We start from the raw sequence: 10,836 nt of genomic DNA, 5'->3' as shown, positions 1-10,836 counted from the left end.
GGAATTGAATGGAAGAACAATAGTAATTGCATTAATACTCGAGGTACAGCAGAGCTCCACACCTTAATCTATGGTGTGTAGAAACTCCACCGTTGAAAATACATAAGAACAAGGTCTAGGCATGGCCGTGAGGCCAGCCTCCCAATGATCTAAGAACTAGATGTCCAAAGATAGATCAAAGGATCTAAAATAATCCAAAGATTAAAATACAATAGTAAAAGGTCCTACTTATAGAAAACTAGTAGCCTAAGATTTACAGAAATGAGTAAATGACATAAAAATCCACTTCCGGGCCCACTTGGTGTGTGCTTGGGCTGAGCAATGAAGCATTTTCGTGTAGAGACTCTTCTTGGAGTTAAACGCCAGCTTTTATGCTAGTTTGGGCGTTTAACTCCCATTTGGGTGCCAGTTCCGGCGTTTAACGCTGGAATTCTTGAAGGTGACTTTGAGCGCCGGTTTGGATCATCAAATCTTGGGCAAAGTATGGACTATCATATATTGCTGGAAAGCCCAGGATGTCTACTTTCCAACGCCGTTGAGAGAGCGCCAATTGGGCTTCTGTAGCTCCAGAAAATCCACTTTGAGTGCAGGGAGGTCAGAATCCAACAGCATCTGCAGTCCTTTTTAGTCTCTGAATCAGATTTTTGCTCAGGTCCCTCAATTTCAGCCAGAAAATACCTGAAATCATAGAAAAACACACAAACTCATAGTAAAGTCTAGAAAAGTGAATTTTAACTAAAAACTAATAAAAATATACTAAAAACTAACTATATCATACTAAAAACATACTAAAAATAATGCCAAAAAGCATACAAATTATCCGCTCATCAATCAACAAGATAAACATAGCTTGCTTCAAGCCAACAATCTCCGTGGGATTCGACCCTTACTCACGTAAGGTATTACTTGGACGACCCAATGCACTTGCTGGTTAGTTGTGCGGATTGCAAAAGTGTGATTGCAATTTCGTGCACCAAGTTTTTAGCGCCGTTGCCGGGGATTGTTTGAGTTCGAACAACTAAAGGTTTATTTTGTTGCTTAGATTAGGAGTAGAGTATTGATGCTATAGAGTCATTAAATTTGAATACTTTAATTTCTCTTCAAAAATTTTTCAAAAATATTACTTTTCCTTATTAATTTTTAATTTTTCATGAGTTAGTGTCGTGTTCTAAGTTTGGTGTCAATTGCATATTTTATATTTTCCTTTTAAATTTTTGAATTTGTGTTATTTGATCTTTAAGTTGTTCTTGTTTATTTTTCTTGTTTGATTTTTAGTTTTTCTTGTCCTGTGTCTTTTCTTGTTTTTCTTGTGCTTTTCCAAAGCATTAGTCTTCAAAAAGAAATTTATTTTGTTAGTGAAAATGCCTCTTCAAAACAAGTGTTACCTTTACTGCCCAATTGGCTAGAGCGTTGGTCTATGTTCTTGGTAATTGGGTATTTTCTTTTTAAAATATTTTTCAAAAATAATTTTTCTTTGATTGAATCTTGTGCCAAACTTTAAGTTTGGTGTTTTATTGTTAATCTTTTTATAATTTTCGAAAATTTTATTGAAGTTTTCTAAAAATTTTAAGTTTGGTGTTCTTTCTTTTGTTCTTATTGTTCTTGTGAATCTTCAAAGTGTTCTTGAGTCTTCTTTGTGTTTTGATCTTAAAATTTTTAAGTTTGGTGTTCCTTGGTGTTTTTCCTCCAAAATTTTCGAAAACAAGGAGGATTAGTTCTAAAAATTTTAAGTCTTGTGTCTTTTGTGTGTTTTTCTCTTTCATCATAAAATTCAAAATTCAAAAAAAATATCTTCTCTAACTATTTTTAAGCCACAATTTCGAATTTTTTTATATAAAAATTCAGATTTCAATTTCAAAAATATCCTAATCACTTTCTCTCTCCTCATTTTTTTCGAAAGTTTTCAAAAATAATAATAATAATAATAATAATAATTTTTATTTTTATTTTTATTTTTTTATTTCAGAAATTAATTTTTTTTATATAATAAAATACATAAAATTTAAATCCACATTACCTCCTTTACTCCAACATGGACCTAAGTGGAAATGAATAGTCCAGAAGGAATCTGGGGTCATATGCTAACCCCACTACTGCTTCATATGGGAGTAGTATCTGTATACCCTCCATCGGAGTCAGTAGTTTTGAGTTGAATCCTCAGCTCATCATCATGGTGCAGTAAAGATGCCAGTATTCCGGTCTTCCACAGGAAGAACCTACAGAGTTTCTGGCACAGTTTTTACAAATTGCTGACACAGTACATGATAAGGAGGTAGATTAGGATGTCTATAGGCTATTACTGTTTTCATTTGCTGTAAAAGACCAAGCTAAGAGGTGGTTAAATAACCAACCTAAGGACAGCATAAAGACATGGAAACAGCTGTCAGAAAAATTCCTAAATCACTATTTTCCTCCAAAACGGATGACACAGCTAAGGCTCAGCATCCAAGGCTTCAAACAAGGAGATAATGAATCTCTTTATGATGCTTGGGAGAGATACAGAGAGATGCTAAGAAAATGTCCCTCTGAAATGTTTTCAGAGTGGGTGTAGTTAGACATCTTTTACTATGGGCTTACAGAAAGAGCTCAGATTTCTTTAGACCACTCAGCTGGTGGATCTATACACATGAGAAAGACAATAGAAGAAGCTCAAGAGCTTATTGATACAGTTGCCAGAAATCAGCATCTGTACCTAAGCAGTGAACCTTCCATGAAAGAAGAGGCCAAAACAGTAACTGTTGAACTGAGTCCTACAGAACAAGTTACTGAATTCTATCAGCAACTGGATTTTCTAACAAAAAAGCTAGCCGAATTCAAGGAAATACTACAAGAAACAAGAATGGCTAATATAAATATGAAAGTACAGTTGAAGCAAATAGAATAGTAGTTATCAAAACAAATAACAGAATAATGCCAAGCAGTTCAATTAAGAAGTGGAAAAACATTAAATACCTCACTTCAAGATAGCAGGAAGCCAAGAAATGAGCAAACTAACCAAAATCCCTCTGAGGACAATAAGATCCCAGAGAGGAATAATTCTGGCGCTCAAACGCTAGAGAATGGGTGGAAAGCTGGCGTTGAACGCCCAAACCATGCTCAGTCCTGGCGTTCAACGCCAGAAACAAGCAAGGATTTGGCGTTGAACGCCCAAAGGGAGCACAGTTCTGGCGTTCAAATGCCAGAAACAAGTAAGGAGTTGGCGTCTAACGCCACTCCAGCTTCCACCCCTGGCATTCAAATGCCAGTGGGGGATCAGACACATACAAGTACTGATAATAACCCATTGAAAAAGGCTTCTCAACCCACATCTGTAGGCAATAAACCTGCAGCAACTAAGGTTGAGGAATACAAAGCCAAAATGCCTTATCCTCAGAAACTCCGCCAGGCAGAACAGGATAAGCAATTTGCCCACTTTGCAGACTATCTCAGGACTCTTGAAATAAAGATTCTGTTTGTAGAGGCACTTGAGCAAATACCCTCTTATGCTAAGTTCATGAAAGAGATCTTAAGTCATAAGAAGGATTGGAGGGACACTGAAAAAGTTTATCTCACTGAAGAATGCAGTGCAATCATTCTAAAAAGCTTACCTGAGAAGCTTAAAGATCCCGGAAGCTTTATGATACCATGCACATTAGAGGGTACTTGTACCAAGCAAGCTCTATGTGATCTTGGGGCAAGTATCAACCTAATACCTGCATCTATTATCAAAAAGCTTAGGTTAACTGATGAAGTTAAACCAACCCGGATATGTCTCCAACTTGCTGATGGCTCCATTAAATACCCATCAGGCGTGATTGAAGACATGATTGTCAAGGTTGGGCCATTTGCCTTTCCCAATGACTTTGTAGTGCTGGAAATTGAGGAGCACAAGAGTGCAACTCTCATTCTAGGAAGACCTTTCCTAGCTACAGGTCGAACCCTTGTTGACATTCAAAAAGGGGAAGTAACCCTGAGAGTCAATGAGGATGAGTTCAAGTTGAATGTTCTCAAAGCCATACAGCATCCAGACACCCTAAATGACTGCATGAGCATTGATATTATTGACTCTTTGGTAAAAGAGGTTAATATGACTGAGAGTCTCGAATCAGAGCTAGAGGATATCTTTAAAGATGTTCAGCCTGATCTGGAGGAATCAGAGAGAATAATAGAGCCTCTGAAAATCCCTCAGGAAGAGGAGAAACCTCCTAAATCCGAGCTCAAACCATTACCATCATCCCTGAAACATGCATTTCTGGGAGAAGGTGATACCTTTCCTGTAATCATAAGCTCTACCTTAGAGCCACAGAAAGAGGAAACACTACTTCAAGTGCTAAGGACACACAAGACAGCTCTTGGATGGTCCATCAGTGATCTTAAGGGCAATAGCCCAGCCAGATGCATGCACAAAATCCTATTGGAAGGTGACGCTAAGCCAGTGGTTCAACCACAGAGGCGGCTGAATCCGGCCATGAAGGAGGTGGTGCAGAAGGAGGTCACTAAATTACTAGAGGCTGGGATTATTTATCCTATTTCTGATAGCCCCTGGGTAAGCCCTGTCCAAGTCGTCCCTAAGAAGGGTGGCATGACAGTGGCTCATAATGAAAAAAATGAATTGGTTCCCACAAGGACAGTTATAGGGTGGCGTATGTGTATTGATTATAGAAGGCTCAATACAGCTACCAGAAAGGATCATTTTCCTTTACCATTCATAGACCAAATGCTAGAAAGACTAGTAGGTCATGAATACTACTGCTTCCTGGATGAATATTCAGGTTATAATCAAATTGTAGTAGATCCCCAGGATCAAGAGAAAATAGCATTCACATGTCCATTTGGAGTATTTACATATATAAGGATGCCATTTGGTCTGTGCAATGCACCTGCAACCTTTCAAAGGTGCATGCTCTCAATTTTCTCTGATATGGTGGAAAATTTTCTGGAAGTCATCATGGATGACTTTTCAGTATTTGGAGACTCATTCAGCTCCTGTCTTGACTATCTAGCACTTGTTCTAAAGAGGTGCCAAGAGACTAACCTGGTTTTAAACTGGGAGAAATGTCACTTTATGGTGACTGAAGGAATTGTCCTTGGGCATAAAATTTTGAACAAGGGAATAGAGGTGGATCAAACTAAGGTAGAGGTAATTGAAAAATTACCACCACCTGCCAATGTTAAGGCAATCAGAAGCTTTCTGGGGCATGCAGGATTTTATAGGAGGTTTATAAAGGATTTCTCAAAAATTGCCAAACCTCTAAGTAATTTGCTAGCTGCTGACATGCCATTTATCTTTGATAAGGAGTGTCTGCAGGCATTTGAGACTCTGAAAGCTAAATTGGTCACAGCACCAATCATCCCTGCACCAAAGTGGACATTACCATTTGAACTGATATGTGATGCCAGTGACCATGCCATTGGTGCAGTGTTGGGACAGAGGCATGACAAGCTTCTGCACATCATTTACTATGCCAATCGTGTTTTAAATGACGCACAGAAGAACTACACAACCACAGAAATAGAGCTACTTGCAGTGGTTTACGCCATTGACAAGTTCAGATCCTATTTAGTGGGATCAAAACTGATTGTGTACACTGACCATGCTGCTCTTAAATATCTACTCACAAAGCAGGATTTAAAACCCAGACTCATAAGATGGGTGTTGCTTCTGCAAGAGTTTGATATAAAAATAAGAGACAGAAAAGGGACAGAGAATCAAGTAGCATATCACCTATCCCGAATAGAACCAGTAGAAGGGGCATCCCTCCCTCTTACTGAGATCTCTGAAAACTTTATGGATGAGCAACTCTTTGCCATCGAGGAAGTGCCATGGTTTGCAGACATTGCAAACTACAAGGCAGTGATGTTCATACCCAAAGAGTATAGTAGGCAGCAATCAAAGAAATTGATCACAGATGTAAAGTACTATCTTTGGGATGAACCATATCTCTTCAAGAGATGTGCAGACGGAGTAATCTGTAGATGTGTGCCTAAAGAAGAAGCACAGAAGATCCTTTGGCACTACCATGGATCACAGTATGGAGGACATTTTGAAAGTGAGCGAACAGCCATAAGAGTCCTCCAATGCGGCTTCTACTGGCCTACTCTCTATAAAGACTCCCCAGTGTTTGTACTTAACTGTGACAGTTGCCAAAGATTTGTCAATCTGCCTCACAGTTATGCCATGCCTCAAAAAGGGATCTTGGAGATTGAGTTGTTTGATGTATGGGGTATTGACTTCATGGGGCCTTTCCCACCATCATACTCAAACACTTATATTCTGGTGGCAGTGGATTATGTATCCAAATGGGTGGAAGCTATTGCAACACCCACTAATGACACTAAGACGGTGCTAAAATTCCTCCAAAAACACATCTTCAGCAGATTTGGTACCCCTAGAGTATTGATCAGTGATGGGGGCACTCATTTTTGCAATAAACAGCTTTACTCTGCTTTGGTTCGTTATGAAGTTAGCCACAGGGTAGCCATTCCATATCATCCATAGACAAATGGGCAAGCTGAAGTCTCTAACAGAGAACTTAAAAGAATCCTGGAACGGACTGTAATTAATCGTAGAAGGGATTGGGCAAGAAGCTTGGATGATGCTCTGTGGACATGCAGAACATCATTCAAGACTCCCATAGGAACTTCTCCATACCAGCTTGTGTATGGAAAAGCCTGTCACTTGCCAGTGGAACTGGAACATAAGGCCTACTGGGCAACCAGCTTCCTAAACCTTGATGCCAAGTTAGCTGGAGAAAAACGTTTGCTCCAGTTAAATGAGCTAGAGAAATTCAGACTGAATGCTTTCAAAAATGCAAAAATTTACAAGGAGAAAGCAAAAAGATGGCATGATAAGAAACTGTCATCCAGAGTCTTTGAGCCAGGGCAGAAAGTTCTACTATTTAACTCTAGGCTCAGATTATTCCCCGTGAAATTGAAATTCCGGTGGAGAGGACCATATGTGATTACAAGTGTGCCACCATATGGATACGTAGAGCTTCAGGATAATGATTCCAACAAAAAGTTCATTGTTAATAGACAGAGAGTCAAACATTATCTTGAAAGCAATTTTGAGCAAGAATGCTCAAAACTGAGACTTGATTAAAGCTCAGTAATAGTCCAGCTAAAGACAATAAAGAAGCGCTTGATGGGAGGCAACCCAGCCATTTACAAAGTTTATTTGTTAATTAATTGATTTTTATAGGTATATGTCAATTATCTTCAAGGTAAAATAGCAATTGCTTGAGTTCACAGAGTTATAGAAGGATTCAAAGGATAAAAATAGCAAAAAGAAGTTCACTGGTGCGAAAACACCAGTAAGAGCTGTTTTGGGCATTCAACGCCAGAAAGAAGCATCTTATGGGTGTTGAACGCCAGAAAGAAGCACCATCTGGGCATTCAACGCCAGATTTACAGCGTCCTGGGCGTTCAGAAAAATGCCCAGTGACAAAGGAGTCCCTGGCGTTCAACGCCAGAAAGAAGCAACAGCTGGGCGTTAAACACCAAGGAGAAGTTGCACATGGACGTTAAACGCCCAAAACATATAGTGTTTGGCCGTTTAACGCCAGGATGGTGGGGAGGAGGTAAATTCATTTTTACTTCACAATTTTTTAAATTTTTTACATTTCAAATCATGATTTCTTGCATAAACATGTACAAACTCTCATCCTTCAATTCCAAAAATTTTAATCCTAATTTCTAAAATCCCTTTTTCAAAAATATCAAATGTATCTTAATCCATAAACACAAATCTTTTTCCAATCCAATCCAACTCTTTATCAAATCTTTTTCAACTCATCATATCTTTTGAATTTCGAAATTGCCTCTCCCTCTATTCCTCTCCTTTCCTTTCTTTCACTTGAGGACAAGTAAATCTCTAAGTTTGGTGTGATTTGCCATGATCACTGAGCTAAAACTCATAAAGATCATGGCACCTAAGGGAACAAGAAGAGCAAGGATGTGACTTGAAGGAACTGAAGCATCAGAAATTATCTCTTGAAGGATCAAGCACCCCACAGACTAGAGGAACACCCACTTCCCAAAATAAAGGTTGTTGAGTCCTAATCTTTGCCTTAACTCTGTGATAACTGTTCTTATTATGAATTTACCTTAGAAGCTACATATTAGTAGTAGTAATTAGTATCTCTATTTTAACTTTATTTCCAATTAAGTTATAATTTATTTTTCTCATCATCATCAAACATGAATAAAATAGTAGATTTTTAGAATAAAGAGGCAACTTAATTTTTTCAAGTTCTTAATAAGGAAACTTCTAATTATTTATATGTGGTGGCAATACTTTTTGTCTTTTGAATGAATGCTTGAACAGTGCATATTTTTTATATTGAATTTTATGAATGTTAAAATTGTTGGCTCCTGAAAGAATGATGAACAAGAGAAATGTTATTGATAATCTGAAAAATCATGAAATTGATTCTTGAAGCAAGAAAAAGCAGTGAAAAACAAGCTTGCGAAAAAAAAAAAGAGAAAAGCAAAAGAGGCAGAAAAAGCCAATAGCCCTTTAAACCAAAATGCAAGGGTGAAAAGGATCCAAGGCTTTGAGAATCAATGGATAGGAGGGCCCAAGGAAATAAATCCAGGCCTAAGCGGCTAAAGCAAGCTGTCCCTAACCATGTGCTTGTGGCATGCAGGTCCAAGTGAAAGGCTTGAGACTGAGTGGTTAAAGTCGTGATCCAAAGCAAAAGAGTGTGCTTAAGAACTCTGGACACCTCTAATTGGGGACTCTAGCAAAGCTAAGTCACAATCTAAAAAGGTTCACCCAGTTATGTGTCTGTGGCATTTATGTATCTTGTGGTAATACTGGAAAACAAAATGCTAAGGGTCACGGCCAGGACTCACAAAGTATCTGTGTTCAAGAATCAACATACTAAACTAGGAGAATCAATAATACTATCTGAATTCTGAGTTCCTATGGATGCCAATCATTCTGAATTTCAAAGGATAAAGTGAGATGCCAAAACTGTTCAGAAGCAAAAAGCTACTAGCCCCACTCATCTAATTAGAATTTGAGCTTCACTTAAAACTCTGAGATATTATTGCTTCTTAATTTCCTTTTATCCTATTTTATTTATCTAGTTGCTTGAGGACAAGCAACAGTTTAAGTTTGGTGTTGTGATGAGCGGATATTTTATATGCTTTTTGGGGATAATTTCATGTAGATTTTAGTATGTTTTAGTTAGTTTTTAGTATAATTTTATTTATTTTTAGGAAAAATTCATATTTCTGGACTCTACTATGAATTTGTGTATTTTTCTATAATTTCAGGTATTTTTTGGCTGAAATTGAGGGAGCTGAGCAAAAATATGATTTAGGCTGAAAAAGGACTGCTGATACTGTTGGATTCTGACCTCTCTGCACTCGAAATGGATTTTTTGGAGCTATAGGAGTCCAATTAGCGCGCTCTCAATTGGGCTGGAAAGTAGACATCCAGGGCTTTCCATACTTTGCGCGAAGATAGACGATGTAAAATGGCGTTCAACGCCAGTTCCATGTTGCAGTCTGGCGTTCAGCGCCAGAAACAGGTTGCAAGTTGGAGTTCATGCCAGAAACAGGTTACAACCTGGCGTTCAACTCCAAAAACAGCCCAGGCACGTGAGAAGCTTAAGTCTCAGCCCCATCACACACCGAGTGGGCCCCAAAAGTAGATTTCTGCACCAATTATCTTAGCTTACTCATTTTCTGTAAACCTAGGTTATTAGTTTAGTATTTAAACAACTTTTAGAGACCTATTTTGGATATCATGACATTTTTAGACCTAAAATTTGTACCTTTTGCAAGCATGAGTCTCTAAACCCCATTGTTGGGGGTGAGGAGCTCTGCAGTATCTCGATGAATTAATGCAATTATTTCTGTTTTCCATTCAAACAAGCTTGTTCCTATCTAAGATGTTCATTCGCGCTTCACTATGAAGAAGGTGATGATCCGTGACACTCATCACCTTCTTCAATCCATGAACATGTGCCTGACAACCACCTCCGTTCTACATCAGATTGAATGAGTATCTCTTAGATTTCTTAATCAGAATCTTCATGGTATAAGCTAGAATTGATGGCGGCATTCATGAGAATCTGGAAAGTCTAAACCTTGTTTGTGGTATTCCGAGTAGGATTCAAGGATTGAATGACTGTGACGAACGTCAAACTCGTGATTGTTGGGCGTGATGACAAATGCAAAAGAATCAATGGATTCTATTCCGACATGATCGAGAACCAACAGATGATTAGTCGTGCTGTGACAGAGCATTTGGACCATTTTCACTGAGAGGATGGGAAGTAGCCATTGACAACGGTGACACCCAACATACAGCTTGCCATGGAAGGAGCCTTGCGTGTGGGAAGAGGAGTACAAGAGAAAAGCTGAAATTCAGATGACAAAGTATCTCCAAAACTCCAACATATTCTCCATTATTGCACAATAAGTATTTATTTTATTCCCTTTTTCCTTTTTCCATTGAACTTGAAAAACACTGTTGTTGGCATCCTGACTAAGATCAACAAGATAAACATAGCTTGCTTCAAGCCAACAATCTCCGTGGGATTCGACCCTTACTCACGTAAGGTATTACTTGGACGACCCAGTGCACTTGCTGGTTAGTTGTGCGGATTGCAAAAGTGTGATTGAAATTTCGTGCACCAGTTGTCAAGAAGGAAGTGACCAGACTACTGGAAGCAGATATCATCTACCCCATCTCAGATAGCGAATGGGTCAGCCCAGTGCAAGTGGTGCCCAAGAAGTCCGGAGTCACAACAGTAAAGAATGAGCAATGAGAGCTCATAGCAACTAAAGTGCAGAATTCCTGGAGGGTGTGCATTGACTACAGGCGCCTCAACCAGGCTACTC

Source organism: Arachis duranensis, chromosome 4, assembly GCF_000817695.3.
Source record: "Arachis duranensis cultivar V14167 chromosome 4, aradu.V14167.gnm2.J7QH, whole genome shotgun sequence".
Taxonomy (NCBI): domain Eukaryota; kingdom Viridiplantae; phylum Streptophyta; class Magnoliopsida; order Fabales; family Fabaceae; genus Arachis; species Arachis duranensis.
Note: the sequence above shows the minus strand (reverse complement) of the source record.